The following is a 12,919-nucleotide window of genomic DNA, read 5'->3' on the forward strand; positions in this document are numbered from 1 at the left end:
TGATTTTTTTAATCGGTTGTGGATTTGTTTTATTACAAATAAAAAATAGAATTCAAATATAGTAAAAAAGAATTAGTATCAACGGCGACAAAATTACAAGAAGCAGAAGCAGAATAAACTGAAACATGCAAAAACAACACAAGAACAACTTTTAATCAATAAATTATATACCTCGCTGTTTGATGTTGTTGAACTTCTTTTTTAGCAGTTTCATTGTCCCTGTCGTTCTTGTCTTTCTAATTTAAAAAGCCAATTTTGTTTAAACATTTTTAACGCCCAGATTAGTTATACCATTCACTGAGTTCCGTATATGGGCCACGGGCACTGGACGTTGTTGTAAATATATTGTATGTGCATGTATATATATTTTTTTATATACATGCACATACAATATATTTACATTAACTTCCAGTGCCCAAGTTACGGGCACAGATTGACAAGGCAGTATATCATTAAAACGTTTTCCAAAGCATGCATATTTTCCTTACTAATTAAAGGTAAACAAAATAGACTAAGTAAATAGTTTTGAAAAGTCCGATTTCAGAAGGTCAGGAGTCGAAATGACACGTCACCTTTGCTTAAATCGGGGGAGATTACTTAGATTACTAACCGAAACAACAAGTCGCGGAAGGGTGACGTAAGATATTGTTTTCCTTTATAATTGAGAAAACTAAATACTGTTACTGGTATATCATACATAGAAGCTCTTACAAATTCAGAGTTTCGGCGATGGATCTCCAGGTCGACTCTTTCACCTGGCCATGCTTCCCTTTACTCCCCGAACCCTTCATTTTGCCGAAAAGTGTTTCTTCGTTCTTTAAAACTTCTTCAATTAGAAGTATCTCCTCCTCTGGGGTCCAATTGCTGCACCTTTTCTTATCAAAACTCGTTTCTTTTGACGTTTGAATTTCCACAAGCTCCATTATTTTAGTAATAATCAAATCAGACGATAATATTCATTTAAGGTAGTCCTATACTCGGCACTAAATGGGCTCAATCATTAAAAGCTTAGCTTTAAATGATAAATATACATTCTAGCAATACATATACAAAAGAAAATATGTATGTTTACATGCTAGTTTGTTTGTTATCACCTCTCAGACGGGTGTACCCCCTTGCGAAAATTATTAACAATTATGAAATTTGCCAGACGTCCGTTTTTCCTTAAAATAATTACCAATTTTGGGTAAATTAGCGTGAAAAGTAATCCGTCAACATATAATTTTTTTTACCAAATCTTTTTTCTAAGATGTCAATCCATAGAATAAACACCATGAATTTAAGTTTGAGTCCATAAAATAGTAAAAAAAATTATCAAACGCGATACTAGCATTGCATTTTTTGTATTCTATTTTGATACATCAGGTCCATAAAGCGTACTTACTTACAAAAATTTGCGCAAAATTATTGATGAGATATGGCTTAAATAAATATGTATACTCTATTTTGTATGTTCTAATTTACCCAAAATTGGTAATTATTTTAAGCTATAAGCTCTGAACCAAGTAGACCCTGACGAAACAATCCGTAAAAATCACATTTTGCTACAGTTTTCTGCCTAGATCTGTCGACAATGTTAGATATCATTTAAACATTAATTAATTGACGATTGATTAAATTCGAAATAGCTTCTGTCTCTAAATTTAAACCGGTTTTTGTAAAAGAAAAAGAAAAATTCGGGGGGGGGGGGTCAAAACAAAAAAGATATAAGCATACCTGAGATTCTGGTTAATCAGAAACTTCGTTTTTCATTTTACTTTAACAGAATCGAGTTCCTCAACATTAATCATTTCTATCTCTCATAGAATACACATATTACCGTTCTAATTGCTTATTATGCCATTGTTTACAACAGCGATGTAGAGCAAAATCAATACAGGGTATCTAAAACGTTTTGTAAAAGTCGAACCAATATTGTAAAATCCGTATTATGACGTAGTGCGATACTCTGACTACTTTAATACATAACAATCACAATAAGCTGTATATTTTGTTTACATTTGCATTTCACAAAACCGCTTAAATCAATGAAAACAAATCAGCTGAGTACGTACTCAGTAGAGTTGAGAACGTAAAGTTTGTACTCAACTGAGTACATACTCAACGACGTTGGTGGCGGTGATTTGAGAATTTTCTCAGTTGAGGACGTCCTCAACACTTGAGTTGAGAATTGAGGCTGAGTACGATAATTTTTTGGTGGCGGCGGGGCCTGGATTTACATCCTTCTTCAGGTGAATGTACATAAGTTATGAACTTGTTTTCCTTAGAAACGTTTACTATGACGTCATGATGTAACGAGAGTCTTTTCAGGGAAGGAATAAATCCATGACGTCATAATACAATATAAAACGTTAAAGTTCGGGAAAACTGAATTAGACACAATATGATCATAACGACATCAATAAATTTACAAATACAAAGACTGGCTAGAACAAAGATGATTATACAGATATTTAATGTTGGTTGAGTTTTGGGGGAAATAATTTAATAAAATAGTTCTCTTTCACAAGTCTCATGGCGGTTGAATCGGTTTTAAGTTTATAAAATAGGAATACTTTATAATCTCCCTTAGCACATCTGTCAAAATGTTCACTGCATGGGGTGTTTCTGGTACTGGGATCATTGATCTGTTGGCGATGGACGCGCATGCGGGCAGTAAGTTGTGTTCCGGTTTGGCCGATGTAATTTTCGCCACAGTGGTTACATGTAATACAGTAAAGCAGATTTTTGGATTTACACGACATATTTTCATTAACATAAAAAGTCTTGCCACATTTAAAAGAAATAGAATCTCCTGTCTTTAGGAAAGGACACGTGCCGCACCTGGAATCTCCGCATTTGGAAACAACATATTTTTCTGGTGTTGAATGAAATTTTGCTCTTGTTAATATTTTCTTCAGATTTGGTGGTTGTCTTTGGCTATGGAGTAGGTCAGATTTTTTAATTAGTTGTTGAAGTTCTTGATCCCGCTCAATGATAGAAAAATTCTTTTTTGCTTCTTGAAATATATTAAAATGTTTGGGATTGTAGGTTGTAACAAAAGGAATTAAAAATGAATAATTTAATTCTGGTTGTTACGCAGCATTTGATTGGATAGAAAAATTTAGTTAAATTTGTATAACCTGGTTTGCACGTCACAAGACACGTCACAATGCACCAACGTACTAATTCACTTGACGTTACGTTTGAATTTTGAACAGATTTATATCATTTTTAGAAGTAAAACGGACTCAATTTGTACAGCAAATTCCAGAAAATTAAATTATAAGGAATGAACTCAATATCTACCCAAGTTATACGAGTATAACCTGGGTTGGAGCAATTTACGCCTTTTTATAATCCGCTTCGCGGATTATAAAGCGTAAATTGCCCCAACCCAGGTTATACGAGTATAACTTGGGTAGACATTGAGTTCATTTCTTAAATCTTTTTCCTTTTTTCTGGTTGTTCTGAGTATATTCTGTGGTATTTTCTTTGCTTCTTCTATGGCCGAATCTATTAGTTTTTCGGGATAATTTTGAGCAATTAGATACATTTTCAATTCCATCAATCTTCGATCTTTGGTTTTTTCTTCACTAACAATAGTGCAACTTCTTCTTGATAAATTGTACGGGATATTTCTTTTGGTGTGCGTAGGGTGACAGGATTTAAAATTTAGATACTGATGAGTATCTAAGGAAAACAAGTTCATAACTTATGTACATTCACCTGAAGAAGGATGTAAATCCAGAAAGCGCTAGTGAATAGAAACTTTGGAACTGTTCATTTTCTTTTTCTTTTTTGATTATATATATATATATATATATATATATATATATATATATATATATATATATATATATATATATATATATATATATATATATATCAGGCTTGGGGTAATGCTAAATGTAATGGTAATGCATTGCAATGCATTACATGTTTTCAAAGTAATGCTAGTAATGTGTAATGCCACAAATTTAGCATTACAAGTATTGCTAATGTAATGCATTACTTTCCAAAATCTAGTGTAATGCTGGCATTACATGGCATTACTTTGCATTACTATGCATATTTATGCATTTTCACTTTTAAAAATGTGATGAATAAATGAATAGTTGAAATTGAATTTGATTAAATTTATTTTTAAAGAAGAAAGAAATAATTCTAATAAAGAAAAAAATGTTTTAATTGTACATGGTTTATTAAAAAGGGTTTTTTAAAATTCATTTTTGAATTGTTTATATTACTAAAGATAACAGCACAATTTCATAACATTTTACAGAGTGTTGTTATTAAGAGTTTTTAATCATTTAAACAATTTACTCCAATTAGTTTGCACTTCAATAAGAAATGTGTCAACAACACACTATGCCCCCAGGATAATCTAAGTATCAAAACAATCTATTGTTATAAGAAGTGCTAAACACCCCAATCCCCTTCCCTTCGCTATGTCACAATAGAATAGGAGACAGACATGCACCTTTAAAAGCAAAATGAATGCACTGTCCATCCATGATGAAAATCAATATCACTTCCAATATTATAACCCATTTGAAAAAAATCTTACTTATTTTCTCTCTCTTTCTCTCTGTCTGTCTGTCTGTCTGTCTCTTGTATATTAAAATTTTACACTGTACATTAGTTTGGACTGATAGAAAATACAAGATTTATGTATTTAATCTATTATAATTGCACTTAATATATTCTAAGATAAAGATCGCCAAACAGTATTTTCCAGTCCAAGCTTTGACTGCTCCTGCAAAACATTTATTTAGTATAGCCCGGAAGATGGATGCATTTAAAAGATGAACCCTTTGAAACTTCGATCATCAAGTGCAACAGCAATCTTTTGTCTTAAAGTGTTCTCAGTAGAAAGAAATACGATTGAAATATATTAAGAAATATAACTGGGAAAAATCATCTGTTTATAAATTAATAAAATTAAGTGTCCAAAATTATAAAGATTTGTGTAATCTGGGGATATATCTATATTAAGCTTTTAAAAACCGCAACATTATTTCATAAATTGTTTTTTGTTACGCATGTTATCCTGTGTCTCTATTTCATATCTGATATTGCATCATGCTAAATGTCTATAAATATCATTTTACTTTATATGTAATATGTTTGTTCATATTGCCACAATATGATTATATATTGAGCAAATAAAGAATGACTCTTGTTTATTCATTGAATTTGAACCTGATACTAAGCATGAAGCTGTAGATATGTTAAAGAGTGTTGTATATTTGAAACATTTGCAAAAACTCTTTATTAGCTTTACTTTAAAAAAAAAAAGTAATGGTAATGGTAATGCATTACTTTACTCATGTAATGGTAATGTAATGCATTACTTCAAGAAAATCAAGTAATGGTAATGGTAATTTAATGCCCAAATTCATGAAGTAATGGTAATGTAATGCATTACTTTACAATGTAATTCGCCCCAAGCCTGATATATAGAGGATATCTATATTGTGTGATTTTATATTTGCTTTATCCATCCAGTTGAAATGGTGTATATATTCGCGAGGCTTGCCGATAAATTCCAAAAAAGGAAAAAAAGATGCTTTATATAATGAGATAGTCATTGCCATGCCCTATAAAAAAGCAATCTCTTATTTGATGTTGCCTTTAACTAGTGACAACAGTCAGTTTTATCTTGTCTCTTTTCAAATTCATTTTTATGAAAATTACCTTAAACTAAATGGTAAATCAAACAATGATGAATACGACGCAAGCATTGGTTAACATTACGGATTTCAACTACACTGGTTCTGGAATCGGTGACAACTACACATACGAAGATGGAGGAGGTGCATATAATTACGAGACTTACGAATATTATTCGGATTTTTACGCGAAGAAATACGAATATGTTGGTGAATGGGAAATCGCCATCCGGGGGTACGTCACATTTTTCATAGCGCTTGCCACCATTCTCTCTAACATGTCTGTGTTCGTCTTCAGAAGCTCGCGTACGTTCTCCACTATTGTGTTGACGTCACTGGCCATCTCCGATTCCATCATTTGCTTCACACGTCTGCCTGAAGCAGTGTATTTCAATATGGCGGGAAACCACAAGAATCTTTACATCACGTACCCATGGTGCATTGCAACGCATGTCTTGTATGTGATATACCAAGTTTTTAGGATGACGTCTAACTGGCTGACTGCTTTACTTGGCGTACAACGACTTGTAGCCATAGCTCTCCCCTTTAAACACCGTAAACTGTTCAATTCTCGGGCAAGCTGTGTTGAAATCGCTGTCATTGTTGCTGTTTCCGTGCTGCTCAATCTTTATTAAGCTCTAGGAATCTACATTTCAGAACTTCCGATATATAAAACTTGGTACTACAACGAAACACTCCCCTCGAGTTGTACAAGAGACTTTTCACAAGGTTTAGTTAGTGCCTTCGGAGATCCAACGAAATCAAATATTTTATTTTTCATATTTTCTGGCCTTTTGTACCGGGTGCTTCCAGTTTTCATCCTTATCTTTACCACAGTCATGCTCGTCTCCTTTTTGTACAAAAGACAAAAAATGAGAACCTCGGATACTCAGCGAAAAAAAGCAGATTCAAAGAATGACAATCCTCATCTTTCTTATTCTTGTAGTCTTTCTAATTGCCGAAACACAAGATGGAATCGCATATTTCATTTATGCAGCTGAGCTTTCACAGAACAAAAAGAGACAGATTCTGTCCAAAGAAGACGATATTATGTGGGATACGATTTCATCAATGCTCTCTCTGATTAGCTACGCATGCAACTTTTGGATTTTCTTCTTAATGAGTCAGCAATTTCGTTCGGCACTCCTGGACATTTTCAAGTCTGGGTTTCGAAAAGCCCGTATCTACTTTAATTTGGAAGAATTTGACGAGGAAAACGTTTCGAACACTCCTACCACGAGTTTAACAAGCAAAAGCGAGAAAAGTACGTTCGTATGATGAAACATTTTCCCATAAAGCTTGCGTATGCGTTAACCTGGGACACAAAAAAGGGTTGAAAATATAGATGTCTTTATGTTATATATGTTTTATTATTTTTTATTGGAACGTTTGAATTTTTTGTTGAAAAAATGGCTATTTTCTATTTGACAAAGGCGGATATGGTGATCTTTATAGTATAATTAATACATTCAGACATATTAAAGTAATAATTAAATGTATAACATCACATATTAAGGGTCATTATTATAGAGTACAACATTACTGTCTTATATGTATTATACTGATATATATGAATTAAGGTATATTTAGGAGGGTTAAGAAAACGTAACAGAGGGCTAGGTTTGCTGAACCCTCTTCACGTTTTCGTTTCGAGTCCAAGTATAGCTTATACTTCGAGACATTTATGTTTATTCCACAATATAATATCAATTTTACACATCAAACGAGCTATTTTCAACAAATTTCACAGAATATCTGGAGTTGAAATTATCACGCCATGGCGTCAACCAAGCAAAAAGATGACGTCACAATACAAATGAAACGCTGCGCGAAAGCGTGCGTACTCGTTCTGTACTCGGCCTCGTTATGTTCAAGATATGATCCAGGCAAAATCATCAGCATATTAAAATATCAAGAAGACATCATTGAAATGGTAAATATTATATTAAATACTTGAATCGAACTTGAAATGACTTAAACAATGTATCTAAAAGCAGTTAAATTTGCATGCATTTTTCCGCCGACAGCTATGTTGTTCTCTGGATTACGTAAATATCTGTCTTAATTATCATACATGTATATACATATAATTTGAATATTTAAACCCTTTTCATGATCTTTAATTTAATATGACATTGTTAGTAAAAAGTCATACTTGTATTTTGTTGCCGTTTTGTATAGTTGCAATTATTGTCTCTTCAAAACGAACCCTCAAAATTGTTACTGTTATATTTAAAAAGAATATTTTAATTGTATGCTTATAATTATCTTCCAAAAACAAAGTCCGCAAAAATAAAGTCCTGCTTATCTTTTATAACGTTCTATTCCTTTAAATCATACTGTAAGCAAATGTCAAATCACGTACAGTCTTTTTCCTGTATATATAAATAAATCTGTATTATCTACCCTCGCATGAGAAGTACTAAATGTAGATGAGCTGTTTTAGAAAATAAATGCGATAAAAACGAGAACTTTTAATTGAGGTTCTCCCTCATATCATTACACAAGCGCCTATAAAGGAAATTTTAGAAAAAAACCCAGATGTTTGCTGCATGGTACAGTCATGTAATTTGTTTCCAAATGTTCGAAATTTTCGTTATATTTGTACTACAGTTTTTAAGTTTCACGTGTTTACGTAATGTACTAATGATACACAAAATGTAGTCAAGCAGAGCGCAACAGTGTGGAAAATGGATGTTGGAAAACATAGATATCGTAATAACATTTTTAACGGTATAAACATGTACAAACATATTTAATTGGCAAAGTCATCAGTTAAAATCTTTTTCAAACTAATTTGTCTATCTTCTTATTGATAAGCAAAAAACCCGCAGTTTTTAACTTATAACACATTCATTTTAGGTCTAGAAATTTTGTATACAAAAGTTTTGTTTACTTTGCTAGGAATTGTAAACTCTGCAACTCGCATATAGCTTTACGAATGACATTTAAATTTTGGTTAACGATTAAAAGTGCCTAACTCAAGCATTGTAAACATTAAAATCAGAAAGATCATTATGAAAATAATATTCTGACCATGCCCATTTAACATACAAATAGAACATGTACATTTACATAAATTCAATTCACTCAAATGGAGGAGGAAAGAATAGCACAAAATAAATAATCAAAAATAAGCAGAGAGTTGCCTGTTTATGAATGCTACAAAGGTCACGCAGAGAACAGGAAAGCAGAAAGTACACAGAATAGAACACCACCAACAAAAGATATTCAAACTGATTCTTTACACATAAAAAAATTATCAACATAACTTGGGGTTAGTGGTAAAGTCAACAATAAGATTTCTTCCATGACCAAAAGCATGTTGAGGTTGGTAATTGTTTCAATTATTTAGGAATCAATCTTTAGTTAATTTTAACGGGAATAGAAGAAAAAAATTGCAATGTAGGAAATGTATTTTTGGTATTCTGAAAGTGTGTAATGAAACTTATTTAAATATTGAGACTAAATAAAGCATTTCTGATACAAATGTACAATGTATCTAGCGATCTTATCGATGGTTCCGAGATACAGGGTTTTTCATTCTGGTGATAAAATAGAACAAGTTTACACAATCTTTTGTAAAAGAATTTTGAAAGTTAAAAAATGCACATCAAATTTCATGGTTTGTTTAAAGTTAGGTCGTTGAGTAAATTGCGCATCATTAATATTAGTCAAAATTGTTTAAAACAGAAAATTGTATATTACGCAATAATTATGAAGAAATGGTTTCACAGTTGATTCCAATACATGGTGTTTTACTGTCAGAGAATTTAAATCAGTATATCTGGGTATGCGTGAAGGCTGACTTTCACAGAGTGTGGCTAACACTAATGTTTTCCTAAAACTAAAGCAGAGGTTGTCTGATTATTTTTATTCATGAAACAGACGCATTTTTTTAGTCATCCTCTAAATATTTATTGTACAAGCATCTGCCTGTCACTTTTTCCTTACAATTTTATTTGCGTAAAAATATTCCAGAAAACTAAGTTGTCCATTTAAAAACAAAATATAAACTGCCATCGCATATGCTTTTAGTAGAGAAAGGCCGCTATAATAGAAGTGTACATATCAGATCGATGTGTATCGGCACATATTGTTATTTAGGTGAAGTCGAGGATAGATTTCATTTTATACTTATCTGTCCTTTCTAAAATGTCTACGTGTATTGCATTTTAAAAAAATATTAGTTGACTCGCCCTTCAATGTTGAAGTTAGTTCAGTTCCTTGCCATCCATTATCGCAAACAGTAGTCCAATCTTCACTTACAAAAGTTGTTTTCCCTTGCGGGGTCAATCCAAAGGTCAAAAGAGAAAAACCAACTATTTCCTTCTTTATAAAACGAAGTATTTGGGCGTCCTGTTATGAAATCTTTTGGAATTTAATTCATTCATTCGATATGTGTGTTGCCCAATTTTGGAGCAATCAAAATACACAACGGAAACAGATTTTTAATGTCATATGACAAAGTCATAAACCTTTGAACTACAAAGTCCATTGTGAGAAATCTATGCCTTTTTCAAAAAAGGGACATAACTTTTGTGAAGTGAGAATTAGTCTATTGTGCCATCTCGCAATGTATTTGTGTGAAGCAGGTAATAAACGGGAAAGTCAGACTACGCGTACATCCAACAAATGTATTATCACTATTATTATTTACATAACTACTTGATTTATTGATTTATAGTGTCTCACCTTGTATGAATGTACATGTATGAATAATATTTTTTTCTCAAAATATTATAAAACGTTAATACTAGTTGTGACGTGTGCTTTTGCTTAGATAGAGTGTATGAATATGTTTATAATTATGTACATATGTTACAACTGCTTATAATTCAAATGAAATTAAGCAAATAAACAATTCCGATTGCAAATACCCCCCCTCCCCTCAGAAAAACCCCACACATAATGATACATAGTAGAATAGTGTTGCGATTAATCAACTTGAAATAAGGTGTCAATAACTTCGTTTTTGAATATTTCTCCAAAAATTCATCTTAATTGTACAGCTTCACAAAGGTTTTTACTATCCAAAAAATATACCAACCGATCAACTATGAGTAATATAGAATATATTAAACAAAAAGTTGCCAAAATTATTTTTGTTTTTGGAGAATAACAATGACACCATGATACTTCCTTATTATTACTTATTAGGTTCGTTACTGACTGTTTACAGAAATTTGTGGGGTCGGTAAAGTCCATAGAAGGCGAGGCGGAGCCAAGCCTTCTATGGACTTTACCGACCCCACAAATTTCTGTAAACAGTCAGTAACAAACCTAATAAGTGTTTTGTTTTGTCAAGGACCTACAGTTTGATATGTAAACAAACAAAAGATAATATATAACGATTAAATTCATACCTTAATTCTCTATTTTTTTACCTTCCTCGTCAGTTGTTTGTGCAAACCTCGATGCTATTGTAGGATCATAATATTACGTCACGGGCAAAGGGGGGTCACTCTAAATATTTTGGGGCTTAAAAATTAAAGGTATGGTTGAACGTTTGTGTAAAAAATCAGCTCAAATAACGTTACGTCCGCCATGTTGCCGTTTAAATTTTGACGCTTGCCCTTTAAAGAAATTTATGAGGCAACCACGTGACGCGATTCATCCAATGACGTCGAGACATTCTAGTCCGAGGCAAAACAAAAGACCTTATAGTTGTACAGTTTCTTATTAAGATCTTCCGTTTCCAACGGAAGACCTTATTGTTTTCGTACTATTTCTTGTTTTAATTTTTTTCACAAATTTTGTGCACTCGATTTCTCAGTGACTACTCGGCCGATTTCAACCATTTTATCACAGATGATTGCCAAAGGTCATAATTCTAGACTTATTTTTGAAATATTGAAATCGTCACTTCCGGTACTCAGTTACCGATTTGCTATTTTTTAAAGACTTTGTAAAACGTTTTATTAAAATTATTATTTCTTTCTTTTTTACTTATTTTACATGGAATGAATATCAGTATAAATTCTTATCTATGTTAACTACAGTGTTAAATAAGTAACATTATTCTACTTTCGGTAAGTTATCTCAAATATTTTAGGTGGCTTTACTTTTTACAACATTTTTTAAAAACTTTTTAGAAAGGAAGACTTGCTCGTAACTCGTAACGAGATCTAGTTATAATTATGTTTTGTATTTCAGATTTCTTAAATGATATTTTATTATTTTGAAATATTGTATAAGTTGATAGACACATTATTTGCAAAATGGAATTGAAATATAAATATATATATATATAAATATATATATATATATATATATATATATATATATATATATATATATATATAAATATATATATATATACATATATATATATATATAAAGCACTGAATAGAATCAACAACACTAAGCATCTTTAAGGTGTCGGATCTAATATATAGATACTAAGCCAGTAAACTGAATATATAAAGCACTAAAAATGGCTAACGACACGAACAATAGAAATTGTCTATTGTTCGTGTCGTTAGCCATTTTTAGTGCTTTATATATATATATATATATATATATATATATATATATATATATATATATATATATATATATATATATCTTCCATTGTAGTTTAGATTTTTCAACTCTGTCCCCTCTTTAAATGTCCAGCCAAGCAGTTTTTAGGTTTTTTTTCAATTTTTACAGAAAAGGTTGAGAAAACAATTAGGAAATATATCGGACACAGTATATACAAAAACTAACAAAAATATGGTTTTACATAATTAGCATTGTATCTGTTAATGTTTTAAGTGTTAATTCCCGATGTCATCTAGTGATTTAAAAACAATAAACCCATTCTTTTTTGAAAGGCTAGAAGATAAGATTTATCCACTTAGCTCAGAAGTATTTTATCAAAAGCACGCTGATAAGTAGAAATCAAATTGTTACTACTATACAGTAACAGCAAGATACACATGCCCATCTTTTTAATTGTACATTTAAATTTGTTTAAAGTTTTCTATGTTCGATGTGGTAGTTAATCTAAAACGTATGAGTGTCAGAACCATGTCTGCATGCAAACCAATTTAGTAATTTTAGATAACACCTTATTGGATCAAAGGCATAGATGGTAGTTTATTCTGGTAATGATGATTGTAAAATTGTTTCACCTGGCAAATTTACCAGTATTCAAAACAGTTGACTAAAGTGAGTAGTATTCAAATCAAAAGTAGTGTACCCTTATAAAGTTTGATCATTTAAAGTTGACGTGTCTTTTGGGACAGAGGGAAAGAAAATTTAAGAATTGGTAATAGTTT

The sequence above is a fragment of the Magallana gigas genome, chromosome 6 (genome assembly GCF_963853765.1).
Source record: "Magallana gigas chromosome 6, xbMagGiga1.1, whole genome shotgun sequence".
Lineage (NCBI taxonomy): Eukaryota > Metazoa > Mollusca > Bivalvia > Ostreida > Ostreidae > Magallana > Magallana gigas.